This window comes from Lissotriton vulgaris, chromosome 6, assembly GCF_964263255.1.
Source record: "Lissotriton vulgaris chromosome 6, aLisVul1.2, whole genome shotgun sequence".
NCBI lineage: Eukaryota > Metazoa > Chordata > Amphibia > Caudata > Salamandridae > Lissotriton > Lissotriton vulgaris.
This window is the reverse complement of record NC_141694.1, coordinates 1,177,620,775-1,177,642,722: the sequence shown is the minus strand read 5'-3', so window position 1 is coordinate 1,177,642,722 and position 21,948 is coordinate 1,177,620,775.

The window sequence follows — 21,948 nt, the reverse complement described above, 5'->3', positions numbered from 1 at the left end:
TTTGTGTTTCACAAACACTCCCAGTAGTAATCCTGTTAAAGTTGCTCCAGGTACAGGGTTCCAGGCAAATTACTGTGAATGTACATGACTATTCAAAGGGGCCTAATTTTTAAAGCATAGAACTCAGCACAGGGGAAGTGAAGCCTCCCATGCAAAGAGCGTGTTTTCTTTCCTCCAAAGGGAAAACATTTTCACCCTGGAGAAACTTATTTGCCAATACTGCCAGCAAATCTGGGAATAATCATTCCCTGTACCATATTTAAAAGTGAGTACCTATAGTATTTTGCTCAGGTAAATCTCAAACCAATTCCTGGATGGGAAGGGGTTGGACAGGGCTTTGGGCATGCCCACAAATGTACATGTTTGTGTAATGCAAAACATACAAGGCAAACCACTCCTTGGTATGCCAACTTCCCACTTTGTTTTGTTTAAAATTTCTTTTATTGAATTTCAAAGCAGGAGATTCAATGACCAAGCCAACATGCTCTGTATACATCGGAATGCAATCCGGCCATAGAGTTATTGCGTTTGGCAAAGAAGAATAAGGTAACAACAATACAAAATTAAACCACCGCCTCCCACCCCCCTACTCCCCTGTGTCAGATATAACTCTACATGTGGGGAATGTAAAAAAATAGGTAGATGCACTAGATAGTAGGAGTGCTCTAAGCCGCTTGTTTAGGAGGGTCAGCGGGTTGCAGGAGTCTCAGGTATTTGGGGCATGTGAGCTCTGTGAATTCTGACATCAGTAGAGTGAGGAAAGGTTCCCATAGATCGTGAAATGAAGCCCTGGGGTGTGTCAGGGAGAGAGAGAGATCTTTTCCATCCCCAGAAAAGTCCACAGTCTATGGAGCCATCCCAGTCAGGTTGGGACTGTCGTAGTACCCCAGTGGGCAAGTAAATTCTGTACTGCTGCCCCCAGGGCAAGTGCCATCTGTTTGCCCCTCCGGGATTTAGGGGAAACGTAATAGCATTGGGAAAGCCAAGGAGAACATATGCTGGAAAACAGGGGATCTGAGTGTCAAAGTGGGAGTCCACTTCGTCGAGGATCTGCTGCCAATACGTCCCTAGGGAATGACAGTCCCATAGTAAATGAGTGAGGCAACCAGCTAGCCGCAGGCTCTCCAAAACTGTGAGCTGCGGGAATTATTACCTCTATGTAGTCGAACAGGGGTCAGGTACCGGTAGGTGGCTACCTTCATGGCTGTCTCGGTGGAGGCCACGTTGTGGGCTGTGGGTTGAGTCCTATAGAAGATATCATGCTGTTCTTTCTGTGACAGGGTTCTACCTAACTCCCCTTCCCAGCGGAGCTGACTCAGAGTCTTCCCAGCATCAGGAGAGTGGTTGACAAACCTATATAAGTCCGAGGTCAGAAGGGCGTCATTGTGGCATGAGAGCAACCACTTCTCAAACGAGGTGAGGTGCCTCCCTGATCCGTCCCACCCAGCACCCAGTGCCAGAGCTGCAGGTGGCGATAACGCTCCATTTACAGGATATTCTGCTGTTTGTGAAGATCCATAAAGGATTGAGTCCCGAGAGATCAAGAAGGTGGCCAATAGAAGAGCAAGTTTCCTCAGTCCAGTGCGGAAACAGCTCGGAGTCCAGGCCTGGTGTGAAGTCGGGGTTATGGACTATATGCGTGATCGGCGACGGGAAGATCTTAAGTCCTCTAGGGGCAGCAACCTGATCCCAGGCCAGTAGGGTAAGGTGGGTCACCTTAGAGAGATATAGATTCCAAGGTCTTCTGCCACGCATGAGAAAGGGAAGCTCCCACAGAGGCCTGCCCGCAAGAGACCTATCCATAAACAACCACTCCACTAGAGTTCTTATTTGGGCAGCCAGCCAGTAAGCCTGTAGATCGGGGACCCCCAAGCGACCCTTGGTAGGCTCTCTGTAAGTGAGCTACCTGTGTAACCGAGCGCGCAGGTCCCGCCAAATGAAACGCTCTATGTCTTGCTGCAGTGAATGGAGAACTCCCGTCAGGGATACTAGTGGGAGTGTATAAAACAAGTAGAGTATCTGGGGCAGCATCACCATTTTCACCGCTGCTATGTGGTCCAGCCATTAGAGCGAGTGTGGTCTCCATTTCCGGAGGGAGTCTTGGACCTGCCGCAGCATTGCCGTATAGTTCAATTCATTGGTGGCATGTATTGTGGCTGAGACGAGCAAGTCTAAATAAGGGATTGAGTCATGGGCCCACTGGAACGGGTATGATTGCTGTTGAAGCCCCAATGTCTCAGGCGCCAAGGACAGGTCTAGGGCCTGTGACTTGTGCACATTACCCTTGAATCCTGAAGCTAGGGCGAACCTATCCAGCTCAGCAAAAAATGCGGGCAAGGACAGTGTACCCTGTTGAACGCTTTCTCGGCATCGACAGAGAAGATCATCTGCTCTGCAGGGAAGCTTTCAGATATGTCCACCAGGTGCAGCAGCCTTTTTCTATTATCAGAGCAGTGACCCCCGGGAACAAACCCGGATTACTCAGGGTCAATTAGCCCGGGTAAATGATGAGAGAATCTCTACGCCAGGATCCCAGTAAAGATCTTAAGGTCTACGTTAAGCAGGGATATAGGACGAAAAGAACAACACGGATGCCGATCTTTGCCTGGCTGGGTATGACTGCACTCAGCACCTCCAGCATAGAGTATGAGAGGGGGGCGGCAGGGGTGGCCCCAATCGAGTTATAGACTCACACCAAAAGTGGGGCTAAGACTGTACAACACTTTTTATAGATGACAGAGGAGAATCCGTCTGGGCCCGGTGATTTATGACGTTTTAAGCGAGAGATGGCCGAAATAACCTCTTCCAACCAAATGGGAGCTTCAAGCTCCTCTGCCTGCCCCGTTGGAAGTTTAGCCGTGGGGACTCCCTGCAGGTATTGGGCCAGGCCGTCGGCGGTCAAAATCTGGGTCGTGTAGAGGGTCTCGTAGAATTGGCGGAATGTGTCCGCAATCAAGTGGTCTGTGTCATGTTCCTGTCCCTAGTGATCCAGAATCCCGGTGATGCGGGACGCTTGTTACTGTGCGCGTAGCCTGTTAGCAAGGAGATTCCCGCACCTATCTCCCACTACATAGAATGCGTGCTTCAGGCGGAGGGTCATGTATTCCGCCATATCTATATCTAGTCCCGCCAGCTGTGCCCTGGTCACGTAAGCTGCTTCCAGACCCTGGGTGCCACTGTCCGTTGATGAATTTGCTCTAATTAGACAACCTCCCGAGAGAGTCGCTCCCTCTTTCCCTCTTATCCTTATTGTCTGCTGCCACAATGCCAAAAAATTCCCCGCTGCCCACAGCTTTTAGGGCATCCCAAAGGGTCGTTATGGGGATAGTTGGGGAGTCATTAAGGTCCAAATAGTTGGTAATACATTTATGGATTTGCTGTTTCACCGAGGGATGCTATAGCATCGCTCACATAGGCACCAAAACCTGCGGGAGGGTCAGTGGTGGTGCAGGGACATGGATATCTGCACTGCCGAGTGGTCAGACAAGGGGCGTGGAAGAATTTCGATTTCTCGCATCTGCTGCGCCAGGGAGTCGGAGGTGAGTATATGGTCAATCCTGGCATACGTCTGATGGGGATGCAAGTAAAAGGTGTATTTCCTGGACCCTGCGGATTTCTCTGCAGATTTCTCTGCATACTGGGCTGAGAAGCAGAGAGTGGTGAATACATTTATCCCTGCCAGGAATCCCTTTTTTGAATTTATGGGCAGCATAAAAAGGATATTTTGACTGTAAACTTACACTCACAACTAAAATGAATTTGCTTATACAGCTTATTGCCTTTATTGAGATATTTGACCCCTGTGGATGGTAAAGTGGAAGTACATCCGCTAGTATATTATTATGATACCATCTGTCACAATAACAATGTGTGAATTTACCTAGAGAATGCTTTTAAAGTCTTAGTCCAAGTTTCAGTGCCTTAGCAAGGATCCCAAGTGCCCTGGTGCAAGCAAGGTAAATTAAACATGTGACTGTTGTTACAGTAGTAACCTACAGTAATTATCAGGGACAAAATGGCCCATCAGGGTTTTAGGCCCCAATACACTCCACCTGGTGGACCAGTAATAGTTACACCCCTGCCCAGTTTAATAAAGGGGCAATCTGGTAAAACATGTCACACTAGATCTCAAAACTGAGCAAGCATCCTCAAAGAAAACAACATTCTCGAATACATATAGTTGGTGATTGTTAAAGATGCAGGACTGGATAAGGAGAAGTGTATTATTCCCCCTTAGCTGGATTGCTCCTTTAATTAAATACCACAGAGAGAGGTTTGAGATGCCCAAGTATCTTCACTTGGCATGGCCAATTCTATCTAAGATGCTCAGTACCTTTTGGTTTTATAGATTTAGCTTATTGACAGTCGAAGGATCTTTGAAAGATATTGGCTTACTTGATATTGTTTCGTTGATGAATTCTTAAGACTAGTGAAGTCTGTGGAATGTCCTGATCCCACCAAAATCTTTGGCTTAAAAAATTACATATGTTAAAAGAGTTTGATAAACCAATATTGAATTTTGCTTTGCTGAGGCCAAAGTATGTGGATGACTTTCTTGGGGTATTAATTGTAAAACAAATATAACATATTTGTGATGTAAGAAACATGGAATATGGAATTCAATTGAAGCTTTTGGTGCTAGACACTTCATATGCCATCTATTTATATTACTTTAGGCTGCAACAAGGATGAACAAAATATTCTGTTTTCAGTGGAATAGAATGTTGTGACTATAGATGCAAATGATGGACTAGGTGAGCTTCTGTCTCTTTTGTTCATAGTAAGAAGAAAGAGGAAGATCTGGTCCTAACTGGTAATGCTATCGGCTCTGATGCCTATTTTCCCCTGAATTATTGTGGAAGGATGAGAACTTATCAGGTACTTACTTGACATCATTTTTCGATTGTGGGATAAAGTTCTGAATTGTTGAGAATAAACAAGAACCATTTGGGGCCTCAACGGATGTAGTTTGTAATGTACTCTATCTGAACATTTTGGCAGGATTCAACATTGGATAACATAAACAAGTGTTGTACACTACACCAGGTTTCTCCAAAGAATAGCTTGTGAGCTACTGGTAGCTCTACAGCTATCTGCAAGTAGATCTCCTGTGTGCAGCCCAGCCTGCTACATTAGAAGCTTTTGCTAGGAGGAATTAACACCAACATTGATATTGTGTATTTTAAAAGAAAACTTATCAGCACATATTTAAAGAAAAATGTCTGAATTTCCAAAATATATTTAAAGCTGGTATTTGAATGGTAAATCATGTTGTTTAGGGATACGTTTTCCAAATGTTATTACCTTGGTACGAAAGGCAGTACACCTATGGCTGTTATGTTTTACCCATGTAGACGTTTGAACTCCTGGTCATAGACCCAACTCTCGGCCTGTGCAGGTCCGCTGACTGATCTGGCCCGCTGCTGCCCCTCCCCCTCCCCATCTGTGCCTGACAGAGGTTTAAGTCCATTCTGAGGGCATTGTGTCCCTTTATTTTTTTCACTGTATTCCTTGTTTTTCTTGCCTTATTTCTTTTTTTCTTACTTTTCCTATTCTTGCTTTTCCTTAATTCTTGCCTTATTTTTTACTCTGTGCCTCTTTCCCACCCATTCTTCACCGCTGCTGCCTCAGCAGCCCCTCCCGCTGCCAGTGTCCTACTCCCGCCATCCAGCTTCTCATCCCCTTCCCCTATTTAATGGGACCAGCTGCAAGGCTGCGAAGTGCAGTCAAGACTTGCCAAAGGCAAGCCCATCTGCGCCCATCCACAACCCAACCATGACCAGCGTCAGATACCCTGGCTCTACGGCCAATACCGCTACGTCTCAGCTGCCCTCCTCACAATCAACCCCAGAAGCAACAACAACTGCCAACTGTCCACACTGAACACCACACACGGGCAGTTCTACTGCCGCCACTGCTGGCAAACCTTCTCCACCCTCTGCACTACTACTGCCACTGCACCCACAATGGGTGCCAACACCTCAGAAAGCCAGGGGTGCATCCTCCTCAACGTACGCTCCCTGTACAGATACCCCGTAGAGATCTGGGACCTCCTCACACCCTCTAGCCAGACGTCGCCTTCTGTACAGAAACCTGGATCAACGCCTCCTCTGCCCCCGACATTGACACCACTATCCCCAACAGATACAAGATCAAAAGATAGGACAGCCCCTGCCGCTAAGGGGGAGGACTCACGATCACGTACAAGAGCGCCCTTCAACTCTCCATCTCCAGCATGAGTGACTCTTTCTCCACCACCGAACACCTTCACTTCCAGGTCCAGACCATCCCTAGAACCACACTTCACTAAACCCTCCCCTACAGACCCCCCGGACCACTTGGTTCGCTACTACCATCACTGCCCTCATTGCACCGCACGCTATCCTTTACCTGGACTACATACTCTTCGGAGACCTGAACTTCCACCTCGCAACACCAGTGACCCTAACTCCACCACCCTCCTGGACAACCTCACCAACATCGGACTGAAACAGCTTGTCACCACCCCCTCCCACAAGGCCGGACACATCCTCAACCCCATCTTCACAGGAGGGACCAACATCCCCTTCAGCCACACCATGTAACCTCCATAGACAGACCCCACTGTGTACACTTCTTTGTCAACAAATCCATGCTGCCTAAACCTGCACCCCGCCCTCCTTGATGAAACTGGAGCAAAGTCACTAAGGAGCAGCTCAACTCCACCCTCATCCGTGAGATCCCCACCACGTCAACCAAAGTCAACCTCACAGCCAAAGAACTCCACAGATGGATCTCCAACTGCGCTGATGCGCTTGCACCCCTACTTAACCCATACAAACAGCACCCCTGGAAGGCTACCTGGTTCACGAGCAACCTCCAAGAATACAGACACACCTGCAGACGTCTCGAGAAGAACTGGAGAAACAGCAAAACATTTGAAGATCACACCACCTACAGGAACGCCATGATGGAATACCTCCTACACATCAGATCCACCAGCGGGACCTTCATCCAGAACAAGATCCTCACCAAGTCCAGCAACTCCAAGGAACACTTCAGCGCCGTCATCCACAAATATACCAAGTCCCCCAGCGAAACCACAGACATCACCCTATCCCAGGACCTATGCAACAAGCTCGGCTCCTCCTTCCATCTGAAAATCAAGGGCCTCTACAACAACTTCAATGACAAGACACCTGAGTCGAAACCGCCTTCTACTCCAGCAATGCCTGCCCACCATCTCCTTTTGGACCCCAGTCACCACTGACAAAACCTCCTCAACCATGAAAGGCATTCACTCAGGAGCTCCCATGGATCCCTGCCCCCGCTCATCTTCCACAGAGCCACCACCACCATCGCTCCGCAACTACGAAGCACAATCAACACCTCCTTCAAGACCTGCATCTTTCCCGATGATTGGAAACGTTCAGAAGTCAGACCACTACTCAAGAAACCCACAGCAGATCCCACGGACCTAAAGAACTACCGACCAATCTCCCTCCTCCCCTTCGTGGCCAGTAACCAAGAAGACTGTCAATGCCCTACTAACAGCAGTCATAGAAGAAAACGCCATCCTCAACCCATTCCAATATGGATACCCCAGCAACCAAGCACCAAGACCGCTCTACTCGCTGCCACAGACGACAACCGCACCCTCGTCAACCAAGGCCAAACTGCACTGCTGATCCTACTTGACCTCTCAACAGCGTTCAACAAGTCTCCTAACGCACGCCCACCACCAGACTACATGATGCCGGAATAGAGGGTACCGCCCTTGACTGGATTCACTCCTTCTTCACCAGTAGAACCCAAAGAATCAGACTGCAACCCTTCCTCTCCGAACCCACAGAAATCAACTGCAGAGTTTCACAAGGATCGTCTCTCAGCCCCATGTTCTTCAACATCTACATGGCCCCCCTTGCCACCTTTGTCAGACAGCAAAGACTCAGCATAGTATGCTACGCCAACAACACCCAGCTCATCCTCTCCCTCACCAAGGACCCCATCACCACCAGACTCAATTTCCAGCAAGGAATGAAGGAGGTTGTGTCATGTATGAGCTGCAACTGCCTGAAGCTCAAATTAGAGAAGACAGAGGTCCTTGTCCTTGGACCCTCCCCCTCTGCATGGAACAACACTTGGTGGCCAACAGACCTCCTTAGCCCTCCCACCCCCACAGACCACGCTTGAAACCTCAGCATCAAACTCGACTCCTCCTTCTCCATGACCCGACAGGTCAACGTCGTCGCCACCAGCTGCTTCAACACCCTCCACATCCTCCGAAAGACCTTCAAATGAATACCGCCGAATCTAGGAAGACCAACACCCAAGCACTCATAACCAGCAGACTGGACTACAGAAACGCCCTCTATGCCGGGATCAACAAGTCTCTACTCTGCAAACTCCAGAACATTCAGAACACCGCAGCCAGACTCGTCCTCGGCATCTCTTGACATGAACACACCCCCTAATACCTGCGGAAGCTCCACTGGCTCCCCATTGAGAAGTGAATTACTTTCAAGATACTCACCCAGGCCTACAAATGCCTCCACTACATCTGACCCAAATATCTCAATGAGAGAACCTCCTTCCACGTACCCAAGAGAAACGTCTGTTCTACTGACCTCGCCCTCGCTGAAAGGCCACACATCGACAGAGCCAGAACAGGTGGAAGAGCCTTCTCCTACATCGCTGCCAAGACCAGGAACGAGCTCCCGATCTACATCAGATTCGCCACCTCCCTGAACACTTTCAGGAAGGCACTCAAGCCTTGGCTGTTCGACTGAAGAGAGCTGCTTCCCCCATCCCCAATGCCCTGAAGATAGTCATGGGTGAGTAGTGCGTTTTACAAACCCTCTCTCATTACAGAAAACGTTGGAGACCCCTCCACTACACACACTACTCTGTGGCAGTAGCAGCACATGCAGGTAAGAGCAGTGAGGCGATGGGGCTGGGTGAGGAGGACTCGACAGTCGACAGCGAGGGAAAATTAGATAATTTTCTCTCGTAGTCGTCTGTCGACCCCCCCCGCCCCGACTATGCCACACCACTCTTACATGCACGGGCCGCTCCTGGATTATGGACTTTTGGGAATGAGGTGTTGATTGTACAAGATAGTTTATTGGGATGGTATTGTATTCGACCCCAAATGGATTAGTTTGGGCAGGGTATGAACTCCTTCAAAGTAGTGGCATCAGAATGGCCTCAGAATGGGACTCCCCTAAAAGAAAGTGGCATATTACCAGTGTCATCGTATTTTGTTTAATCTGAACCGATTCCTTACTCTGCTTTCATATTTCTCACAATGCAATAAGACGATTTAATCAAATGTGTGGGCTATCTTGGTGTAAGACATCCGATTTAAAAAGAAGCTGCATTGTATCGTCTGAAAGTGATGCAACATTTTATTTCCTATATACAGGGGAAATAAGTTGCCCCTAGGTATCCCTGATATAGCAGCAATTCGTACCAATAAAAGACACTGTCCTCCTGTTCGAATCTGCCATGGTTCAAAAACATGTATACTTCGCTGCAAAATGTGTTTTTTTCTTTTTATCTGAGGGAGCTTTTAGCTTCATGAAATTGTCACAAAATAACAGATGCTGTTCAATATGGCCAACAAAAACACCTCTAGGCATTTTGCAACCGTATTATTGGCGCTGCCGTTGCGTCCCCTTAATTGTCTTTCCATTGTCCTAATATGGGACAGCGAAATGATACTTGTGAATGTTCCATTAAAGAATGAAAAAGAAATGGGACCAAAGTCATTCCCCTAAGTAATTCTCGGCAAATTCCTGAAAACACTCTTTACATTCATAGTGCCCTGGTGACGAACAAATATTTGATTACATGCCCGTGTTGCAAAGAAAATAGATTTCCCATGCTGTCTCCATATCTACTGCAACACAACAATGCTGCTTCTGTCTCCTGCTGAAACAGCCTCTAGCGCACGTTTTGCTTCGGATAGATCTTTAATTTTTTGTGTGGCTAAACTGGCTTTGTCTTTATGGATAGAAAGCACGCTCTCTTCTCTATAAATAAAAATCCCATTTGAGTTAAGTGATTGTCTTACTGCATTTTTTTGGCGGGGGATAAAGAAGTAATAGTCTCAGTTGGTATTCGTAATTAATTATTGTGGCACCCACAAATATTATTGTTTGAATTTCTACTTATGATTTGAAATGCATGTTTATTTCTGCTCTTTTCGTTCTCTTCTCCCTCTCACGTGTCATTTATTTATGATGTATTTACACCCTATATGTGCATTTTTCTATTATATTAATTGTGGTGTCATATACTTTTGTAGCTATGTGTTTAAACATCATATAAGTATTATTTTGAGAAGCAGTATATAAATTAGAGGAACATAAAAAGAGTTATGCACCTAAAACTCATTTCAAAATCAGAATTTCGCTGCTTGTGTTTTCATGTCCTTTCCATATCTGTGATTTGTAGGTGTGACTCTACAGGAGGACAGGCATCTAGACTTGTGTCCCAGCATTAATACCGAGGATGATAAGTAATCTCCCCTAGGATGGGGAATAAAACGCAGAAACTGGAACATAAAGTGTAATTCCACATGTTTTTCTTTTTCCGAAGGAACGAAAGGGTAAAAAAATCTGCATACATTTACCATCTTCTTGGAGCAGGTAGTTTAATGTGTAGGAGAGAAAACATTTCTGTTGCATGAGAGTTAGAGTTTGTGGGGCACAAGGGTACAGCAACGTTGACTTTAAATGCAGGGACTATTTCTGCCACCGCATGCTGCTGTATACAAACGGGCAGGGGCAGAGTGGAGAAGCTGCCCTTAGCCCCCTCAGCTTGAAGCAAGGCTCAGGCTTATTCATCAGAGGTGTGAATTTTGTTTTGAGAACTGTGAAGTAACTTGAATTAAAATAACTTGTTTCTAAACCCTTTCATACAACTCTTCTTTGCTCTGTAAATAAAACATGTTACTTTCACCTAAGGTAGTAAATTTCCCAAAAACAGAAAAAGCTCAGTTGTTTTGGCAGGATTAAAGCATGAGCTGTAGATCATTACAGATAGGGCTGGGCTGGCCTTGCGTTTACCTGGAGGGCTACCAGGGTGGGTGGTGGTCTTGGGCCCATGGGGGGACGTTTTTGCCGCATAGCTGCAATATGGGCCCTTTAACAAAATCGGTTGAAACCGGCCCTGGCAAACAGCTCAGCCGCACCGCCAATCCCCAGGGGGGGTCGGCCGAGCACTTTACAAGGGCCGGTTTTGGTTCCCAGTCCGGCCCTGATTACAGATGTGATTAGTAAGCGCTAGGGCATGGAACCAGATGGAAGAATAGGGTCAGTACAGGAGATAGACTGTGGGGCCAATTTATAAAAGGCGTTTGGGAGTACGTAAAGTAGTACTTCAGTGGTACTTCTTCACATATACTACAAAATTCATGAACCTATGGCCAGAGATTCTACTGTTGCCTCTCCCATCTGTACAGAGATTTCATCACAGTTAAGGATAGACTATGGTAGTAAATGTGGAAGGGACAAGGGGGTGTGGTAGTTCAAAAGGAGAAGAATTATTGCAAAATGTGTGGGGTTAATGGAAATTTAAGGAGGAACACACCAATAAAAAAAGCCATACACATAAGGCTAAGACAATGACTATTTACAAAATACACTTCTAATTCTACTACAGCCCTAAAATTGATAAAATGCCTTGGATTAAGTCTAGCACCACACATGTCCAAAGCTATTACTGCAACATACACCAATGGAAAACAGCAGAAGCGGACTTCAGCAATGCACAGCCCCCCCCCCACCCCACCCCCGGAAATAATGTAAAATAAATTACGTTAATTCTAAATTTAAAAAAATATATATTTTTTAGTTTAATGAAGTTAAGTACACTTAAAACAAACAATATTGTATTTTTTAATTTTACAATGCACTTGCATTTAAAACAATTTACATTTTAAACATAGTTGAAAGAGTTTAAACATTATCATAACATATTAAAAACATAGCTTATAACCAAGTATTTTGCAAATTCAGTAAAAATAAAAATGTAATGAGGGTGTGTGATTGTAATGTTAAAGTGGTGTTAAAAACTATTTAACATGTGAATTCATATTTTTAAATTAATTGACAATTTGCTACAAAAGACCTTTTTCAAAGGCAGTGTGTTGTATCTTTTCTTTTTCTTTACATATTTCTAGGCTAATAACATTTGTATACATTAAATTAATTTGATCTCGTTTTTTAAAATAATAAACTTTATTATATTTCCAAATATTGTCTTAAAGGGAGAACTCTGCTTCTGGTGGAAAGCTCCACAAACTGTTGGACAGGTACTAATAGTAACGTACCACTTCAAAATTCAGTTGTAGGTGTTGCCCCCTCCGCCCCATTTGAGGAGATTAAGGAGAATATTATCAAGCACGGAGTTAAAATGATCGCAGCTTTAGCGGCAGAAAACTGCAGCTAAAGCGGCCAAAAATGGGCTTGATAATATGCCCTTGAGTATTCCAATAGAAGCCCATGTTGGCACCAGAACATGGGCTTCTATTGGAATTTCAAGGGCATATTACCAAGCACATTATCATCGCCTTAGCTGCAGTCTTCTGCCGCTAAAGCGGCGATAATTTGAACTCTGTTTCTTGATAATATGCCCCATAGACTCTTAAGTGTAAATCTCTACTCAGAGGTAAAATAGCAAAAAAGGAAATGAACACCTAAGTGTAGGGGTAGATCTACACTAATCATCATCATCATCAACATTTCTTTGTATGGGAATACGCCATAAAAGAATACAAAAAATACATTCCTAAAAATACTGCAAAAAGAATTAAATACAAAAGCACACATCATTATTGAATCTATATCAATGACACATACCTTGTTTCTCCAACGGATACATTTAAAAGAATGAATAATTTAACAATGTAATCATTAAGTAAGTTTAATAAAAATAACAATCAAAGATAAAAAGCTGAAAACATTGATGCATAATCCCCCCCTGTAAGTACTTTCCAACAACTACATTTACTTTACCCAGCCATATAATTTCTTCACAGCTGAAACAAATGTGATATGTTTAAATAATGCTTTAATAACTTCATCGAGAACTGCTTTCTCTAAACACATATACATTCTAACATTAGCCACCCAAAAACTTGGTGCTAGAAAGAAATGTGCTGGAGATTATATAAAATACTATCTGCAGATAATGTTTTTCACATCTCATTGCATTGCACTATATACAATAAAAAGGTGACTATAAATAACAGTCAAGGGGAAAAGACGAGCAGAATTGATAACTGAACTCCCATACATACCCTCAGACAACTGAATGTAATTAACCCCTCCATATAATTTTCTCACAATTAAGGCAGATCTTATGTAACTAACTACTGCATTAATGACTTCATGGGAGCATAGTATCTGTAAACACAAAATGCACGACCTACAATTCCTAATATTAATCGCTTGAAGGGCACAAGGGAATGAGTATGGACGGAATTATATAAAGAGCAAAATAACAATAGGTGCATCATGCTCTGAGGTGAATGGTTTCACATGGACATTTCAGGATGCCAAGTCCCTGTGCTAGAAATGCTACCACAAAATGCAGCTAGAGCGTGCGACCTTGAAGCTGGGGAACCGGTTTGAGTTTCGGCAAAAACGTTCAACATCCTGTGATTCTGGGCAAATCACTTAATCTCCCTTGCCTAACAAAAACAAATGTGTCCTTCTGTAACGAAACTGGTGCTCATGTAAAGCGCTCTGAAACCCGATTCGGGTCTAGTTTGCGCTATATAAAACTCTATAAAATATATATTTTTTTAAAGTACATAACAGCAAATGGGTACGATAAAACCTATGCTGTGTATCATGTACTGTAAAAAAATACCGCCCAAGCGTTGGTGTCGCAAACAGTGCAGAGTGGCTCCAGTGCTTAATTTGCAAATAAAGAAGTGCCAACAGGGCTCTTGTCAGGAGGCCACGACAGCTTACACAGCACATTTCCTCTGCCTTGCTGCCAATGATAGTAAGAACACAAGTACTAACATTCACACTCCTACAATTGGGACAATTCGGACTATTTCAGGCCCTCAAAGCTATAGAAATGGCTTGGGAGCCTGGTAAAATTTATTTTAAATGTATATTGAGTCAATAATTAACTGTTGCTATTGTTTTCTCTAAATTAGCCAGACAGCGCCACCTTGTAGGAGACTGTCACTGGCTCTGGTGCTGACAGTTAAGTGCTCCAACCGTCTGCTTTGCTTATATGTATCCTGAAGTGAGAGTTAAAAAACAAGCTGTTATCCCTGTTTAGCTCCCTTACCCAGAGACTCTGAATTGATAAAAACCTCAGGGGCTCCTATCAAAGAAAAGCTGTGTTTATGTAGTCAAGCCACGGAATACTTTTTATTACGTCCGAAGCTAAGCAATCCCTGACTATTAATTGCAAAAGGCCTGCCTCTGGCATACGCCAAATCTTAATCCACACGAAAAAAATGAAATCCTTAAGGCATCCTCTAAATATTTCAATCCTACGTCAGTATGAGAAATTTAACCACTTCCGCGCGGATGACAAAGCCAGCTTGTCATGGGCGTTACCTGCGCTACGCGCATGACGAGCTGGCTTTGTCACGTAACCCGCGATTTTTGAAAATCCAGCGCACAGCGGGAAAACGCTGTAGCGCGGAAGCGGTTAAGTTGCAGTGCTCAGGGTATAGATAAAAGCCTACATAAAAATGTTTCTTCCCTTTGGAGGGAATTTGCATTATTATAGAGTTAAACAAAGGAGTACATTGACCATCCAAGCAATAACGTACCTTAACAGATGTACCCCAGCGTAGACGTCTAAATAATGAGACAAGGGCCCACTCCGTCACTAGATTTTCCAGCATTGCCTAGAGTTTGGAGCGGATTTTTGTTGTCAAACTCACATCAGAGTTCTATAAATACCATGTGTAGGACATTTCTCCTGGCTATAAGATACTTCTCCATTAAAAGTGACAAACTCAGGGGGGCGCTGGTTTGTGCCAACAGAAAATGGTGGTGATTCCTTGATTCTCCCGGGTCGGTGGTGAGAGAAGCGGAACGGACGACCCACCGGATGACTGTTGATGCCAGAAGAGGATCGTACAGGTTGTTCAACACACAAGGATTCAGGCAAAGTAGGTGCTTTAGAATGGGGATACCCAGAAACATGAGTTTCTCGCTGATACCCAAATAAGCAGTTCAGTCACAGCGACGTCTGCCATCTTAACCTTTGCACTACAACAGATTTATTTACGAGCTATCCTTTCAAGAGGTTCTATACGGAACTGCAGCTAAAAATCAATTGACAGTCTTTCAGAAAGTATTCTCATAATAAAGTGTAAGTAGTTTGACTTCTATTGTTTTTTTCTTTTTCTTCAGCATTGCAGCAGTTCTCATTCTCCCCTCCTGACAAGCACACCACCATTTTAAATTCTGGAGAGAAGGTGTAATACTTGGATTATTGTTAATTACTGCCCCAAATATGTTTTAATAATGTTTCACTTTTCACCATGCTGTGCACTATAGCCTCATATAGTTGATGGTCTGTTCTTTCTCAGGTTCCTTCGGAAGCAGCTTTGTAGAGGCTTTTCTACCTTGGAAATCACCTGCTCCTTCGTAAAAATAACTTGATATTGTGTGAAGAACTGACTTACGTTTTGCTACATACTTGTCAGCCAGAATTTTGGTGTGTCATTTTACACGTCGATGTCCGTATAAGCTAGGTAGCTCCCTTCTTTAAAGGAACAGGTGTACTTTCTTGCATATTGTTTGGTAGATGAGCAACGCAATTAAAGTTAATCCCCAGGTGGTACCCTTAACGCATATTCGTGTAACACGCTCAAACCTTAATTTACTCTCCAACACAATGGAAGAAACAACAAAGTCAACATCAAAAGGTGCCCCGTTAACGGCAATCAATGCTCCCTCAGGTGCTAACAAAGCGCCAAGTAAGCAACTAAAAAAAGATCCTCCATCACCTCCTAAGCAACCCTTGTCAGTCTCTATGAACCTCTTACTGGAAGAAATTTTAGCCTTACATCCATTTGTTAAAGAGACAAATTCTAAATTACAAATTTTAACTGATAGGTGGTCACAAATGGAGGAAAGAATTACCACAGAAGAACAAAGCTTTGAATCTTTAGGCTTATTGAATTTCAAAGTAGAAGCTTTTCATTCTCAAGTGACGTCGCTTCAGAAGCAGGCTGAAAACTTGGAAAATAGAAACAGATGAAATAATCTTCATATATGGTTTGCCTGAAGGCTCTGAAGGTTCTGATCCTATCACCTTCTTCAAATCCTTCCTCCCAAGAGTTCTCAAGTTACCGTTGGGTACCACACTCAATATACAATGTGTTCATAGATTAGGTCCTGCATCTGCTACGTCCTCTTCTAATTTGAGAAAACCAAGAGGTGTCACCCTGTACTTGCTGGAAAACATGGACCTGCTAAAAGTCTTTTGGGCAGGACGATCCATCAATCGTATTTCATGGTCGGGCATTTCTCTCTGTTTTTCTCACAAGACTTTGCCAAATTTACTGCTGACAGACATAAAGAGTTCCTGGCGATGAGACCAATTATTAGGTCCATGGGGGCACGGTATGGCCTTTTTCACCTGTGCCTTTTCAAAGTGACTTACAACAATAAGACTACAACATATGAAGATCCTATAAGACGTAAAAGCTTTCTTAACTCACAGAGTGTAGAAACTATGGACACTTCTTTGTCAGAAAAATAAGTGGTTGACATTGTTGCTTTGGAGGTTTCATTACTTGGTAATTCGCTCAAGAACTCTACCTTGGGTTCTAATTCTCTGTTGACAGTTATCAAGTTTCACTAAATATTATTAACTTTTTTTTTCTCTCCTCAAAGGGTATGTCTCCTTATCGTCTGATCCATTTTTGGTACCTGTCGTTTGTCCTGCGGGTCCCCTCGCCTTCCCTCTTGGAGTCCAGACGTGTCATTGTTCCATGTGGCCTCTTCCCCCCAACCCTTCATATGTTGTAGTTATGTTTTTTTTTTTTGTATTTCTTTCCACTTCAACTTTCCTTTTCTTTCGTTCTTTTACAACCCCCTTTTCTCTCCTCTTTAACTGTATTGCTCTTTGTAACTTACAATCCATTTGTTTATCCTAGTCTCTTATGTCTCATACGGCCATTCATTTCTGATGTTTCCTCGTCTCTCTATTGTTGCATTTACACTTACATCTCTATTTTTCTATCTTTATTTTCGTAATCTGTTTGATTCACTTGCATAATTTGGTTTGCTCTTTGGTATGCCTTCCGTAGTTTGGTGATCTGCTTTGATTGATGCCCTTTATTTACTTTCATGTCAGTCTTATGTCCTCAAAACTTGTCTCTTGGAATGTCAGAGGTACACATTTGCCTATTAAAAGGCAAAATGTGTTAACACATTTAGCTAAACTTGGGCCAGATATAGCCTACTTACAAGAATCTCATTTAATGGCAGAAGAATCAATAAAATTAAAGAGAGGTTGGGTAGGGGAGGTATTTTACTCACCCGGGGATGGTAAACGTAATGGAGTCTTAACCCTTTGTCGTAAATCGCTTCCTGTTATATTGCTCTCACAGTGTTTGGATGATAATGGTAGATGGTTAGTTACTAAATTGTTGAGGAAATCTCCGGGTCTCTTTACTTAATATATAGGTGTTCACCGCTGGGGATTCCTCTTTTTGAGCATCCTTGGCAAAACAGATTGCAAATTGTATCAATGATAACTTTATCCTTACAAGTGATTGCAATCAAGTTTTTGATCCTTTTTTGGACTGCAATTCAGCGGTCTCATTCGTCCCTCATAAAGCATGCAAACTTTTCACACAAACTATTAAACAATACAAGCTTATGGATACTTGGAGACTCAGTAACCATACTTTAAAGGAGTACACCTATTACTCCCCAGCCCACCATACTCAATCAGGAATAGATTATATTTCTATATCACCCAATATTTCCCAGTCATAAATGGTGGCGAACATTAGGTTCATTTTAATATCCGACCATGCCCCACTACCATTCAGCTTGACGTTCTACAAAAACCAACACTCCTCTGAAATGGCATTTTAATAATTGCTCTTCTTTTAGATCCAACATTTACTTCTCTTTTGTTTCCTTTTTCAAGGAATATTTTTTCGTTAATCAATCTGAGATCTGAGACTTTACCCTTTCACGTGGTGTGGGAGATTTTATTATTGGCTATGTTTCTAAAAGGGATAAAAAGTCCACAGAGCTCAATACAACCCTCCTCGATAGGATAAAAAGATTGGAGCATTCGTATTACTCTTCCAAGTCAAAAGATGGTTTATCAGAACTTATAAACATCAAATTCCAGTTCAATAAGGAATCGACAAACAATGCTTCAACATATTCATTAAAGTCTAGTGCAAAATGTTATGAAGGTCAGAATAAAGCCGGGAAAGTACTAGCCCATTATTTGAAAGTTAAACATAACAAACTCAACAAAGAGTCCATTAAGCATGAGCATCAAACATTGAAATTTAAAGAAAATGATATTTTAAATGAATTTCCCCAATTCTATAGACATTATACACATCAGAAATTCCTCCTTCAGAACATCACATTTCTCAATTTTTCTGACATTCAGCAACCTTCTTATATTCAACCAGTTTTCACACTCTTGGAATCTGACTTATCACAAAAGGAACTCCTCACCGCATTACAGACACTCAAGAAAGACAAAGCCCCAGGACCAGATGGCTTCACTGTTTAGATTTTGACACACTTTGCACATTTGCTAATCCCCAAATTGCATAACCTTCTAGACTCATTTCTGCACTCAAGGTGAATCCCTTGGCTCATTTTCAGATGCCCTAATTTTTCTTTTTCCTAAAGAAGGAAAAGACTTAAGATATTGTGAAAATTACCGGCCCATTTCCCTAGTTAACATTGACTACAACATTTTTTCAATGGCCATGGATTGGACTTCTTTCTCCAGATCCACAATATGACAAAATAACATGATATTGATATGTTGCAGGCCTTTATATAGGAAATCCTGGAGGCAAAAATGTTTAATCTGGATATACTGGATCAACTATATGTACAAGATGAGATTATGTATTTCTAGCAAGCTAATGGACTCTTTGGCCTCCCTTCAACTTTCAAACCTAAATATCTCCTTCTGAGACAAGCTATTATAAACGCTCATGCCCAATACATGCTCCCAAACCTACCCACTAATCCTGCATCCTCTCGACTAACAAATTGCATACTCTTTTACGTGTTGATACCAAAGCCACCGTTATTTATAATTATTTACATACTTCATGTATTACACTAGAAAAAACTAAGGTGGAGCTAGCTTGAGAAAAAGATTTAGAGGTTTGTTGGTCCACGATGATATGGAACAAAATATGGACGGAAATTAGGAAATTCTCTAGAGCAGCAAACACCACACAGACACTTTTCTATATATACAATAGACTTCCATTATCCCCGTTAACTTTAAATACAAGACATGCGAGGTCTCAGATGCCTGCTGGACATGTTCCTCTCCGCTTGCAGATCTATATCACTTGCTTTTTACATGCCCGCCTGTTCATCATTTTTGGAAAAATGTATTGTCTCAAATAATTCAATTTTTGATTCCTGCTGCCCTTTTTCTACTTCTCATGTATTTTTGGGAAGCTTATCCCCTACCTGGGTGGATTGTGATTCTAACAAAAACATAATAGACTTTCATATTAGCAGTTGCTTTTCAACAAATAACAAAAAATTGGAAAGATTTTACCAATTATCTTATCAAGCACTGTGGTACGCTGTTTGTTATAACCATAGATTTGATACAAATTTCTGTATACCCTATCTATTCACATGGCAACAAAACGCTTTAATCTTTGGTTACCTATCACACTGTTCATTTATGCTGGTGCTAGACGCTCCTTCTCCCTGAATCCAGTGCAACAAGAAGTTTCTAAATCTTCTTGACTTTCCACATGTTGATATTATATTAACCGATTATTTTGCATTTTTGCATTAAGATTTTTACATGAAGTGTAACCTTCTTTTATTTGCACCGATCAATTTGCACACCCCTGTCATTTTCTTTTTCAAGCTATGCTAAACTGACTCATGCATCCCATTACTTTGATTCTCACGTTTTTTTATGATTATCTATTGTTTTATTATCCTTTGTATTGTTATTTTCAATTCTCTCAATAAACTTATTTTTGAACTAAAAAGAGACAAGCTCAAGCATTACTTCTCTGTGCCAATTCTTGACCGAAACCCAAATTGGACCATGGATAAGATGTTGTTATTTTCTGAAGCCCATACTTCTAACTTTGAAAGAATAGCTCTGCTCAAAATTTGCGTAGAGCAGTCTGGTGAGGAAATTGGATGGGAGCAGCTTGGATGATTCTTATCCCCTCCTTAAAAATTGGGACTATGACTGCCTCCTTCCAGGACTTAGGAACTGGACAGATGACTGCGGCATTTAATACATTAGCAATTATTAGAGACTAGAGCTCAGTATTTGCTTTACAAATGTCTATTGTGACACCATCCAGGCTCTTTCCCCATGGAACTCCTGTAAATTGCAAATATGACTTTTTTATGCCAATTGATTGACTGAAGACAACAGCGGCCTTAGTTTCTGTGATAGCATCCCCGTCTTCCCCATGGGAATGAATAACAAAATTGTCAAACATATGCTCGTATGAGTCACTCCGCCTTAGGGCATTTTAATCAGTAAAAATGGGTCAGTTCGCAAATTCCCAGAAATATTCTTGCAAATCTTGCCTTTGTAAATTGGGCCCATTTGACAGCTAGTAACAGCAATTTTGTGAACTCTATTCATTAACCTGTGATAGAGATGCTCAATAGCATGAGTGAGAATCAGAGCTATAGTGAAATGTAAATCCTATAACTTGTTCTGATTTAGGGAGGTATTTTACAAACATGTTGTCTTTTGCTTTTCATTCCACAGAATGCATTAATGCTACTACTTTGTGATAATTTGAAATAAGTAATGAAGAATAAAGAATAATACCCATGGTTGTACTCTCAAGACTAAGCAAACACACTTGGGTGGCAAAATGTAGCCTTATTGTGAAACAGTAATCACTTCATTTAGCTACCCATTAGACTTTGGAACAAGAAATAGACATTTCTCAAGATGATATAAACTCGCTTTGGATGCTCGCTTCTCCTTTTGGCATTTTGAAGTGCCCTTGTGACGCCCTGACAGAGGGACGTGCCAGAAACACATGTATTGGCTTGGGGAAGTGTCATGCGGATTTACACTGTGTTAAGTTAGCATGAGCTTATTAGAAGTTTAAATGTCATTTTTCCTTTCTGCTGCCTTTGCACACGGCACACATTATTACAAATGTTTAGAGTCTAGCAGACTGTTTGCTTCACACGAGAATATTATGTTTTTCTATAGTAGCAGCTTTGCTTGGTAAGCTTTGTCTGAACAGTGAGTGCCGAGGCCTTCAAGGTTATTTCAACACAGTGGTTGTTGTTCGGTCTGATCAGCGAACGTTCTAGACATAACATATATGCAGCTGTGGCCACCTCTGATTTTGGCGCATTTAATAATGCATTGCGCAGACATGAAAACAAACACTTGAGAGAACATTTGCATGCAGAGAGCTGGTGTAGAAAATGATGTGATCCATTTCTACTAGGACCAGAGGTATGGGCCCGCCCTTGTAAACCTAAGAGACCTTCTGTAGATATAAAATAACCTAATAGCAAGGAAGAGTGAAATATAGGTGTAATCTAGCTTATTTCCATTTAGCATTTTAACATGCTTTCTCCTTTTGTATTTTATGGAATAGTAGCTATGCTGATAATCTTGTTGCTTATAATATGTCTGCTTGTATTAGCTAAGATACTACGACTGAGAACACGCCATTAGAAATAAATATTTCAAACGTGCAAGTGTCTTCATTTACTCCCAGTTTTGGAC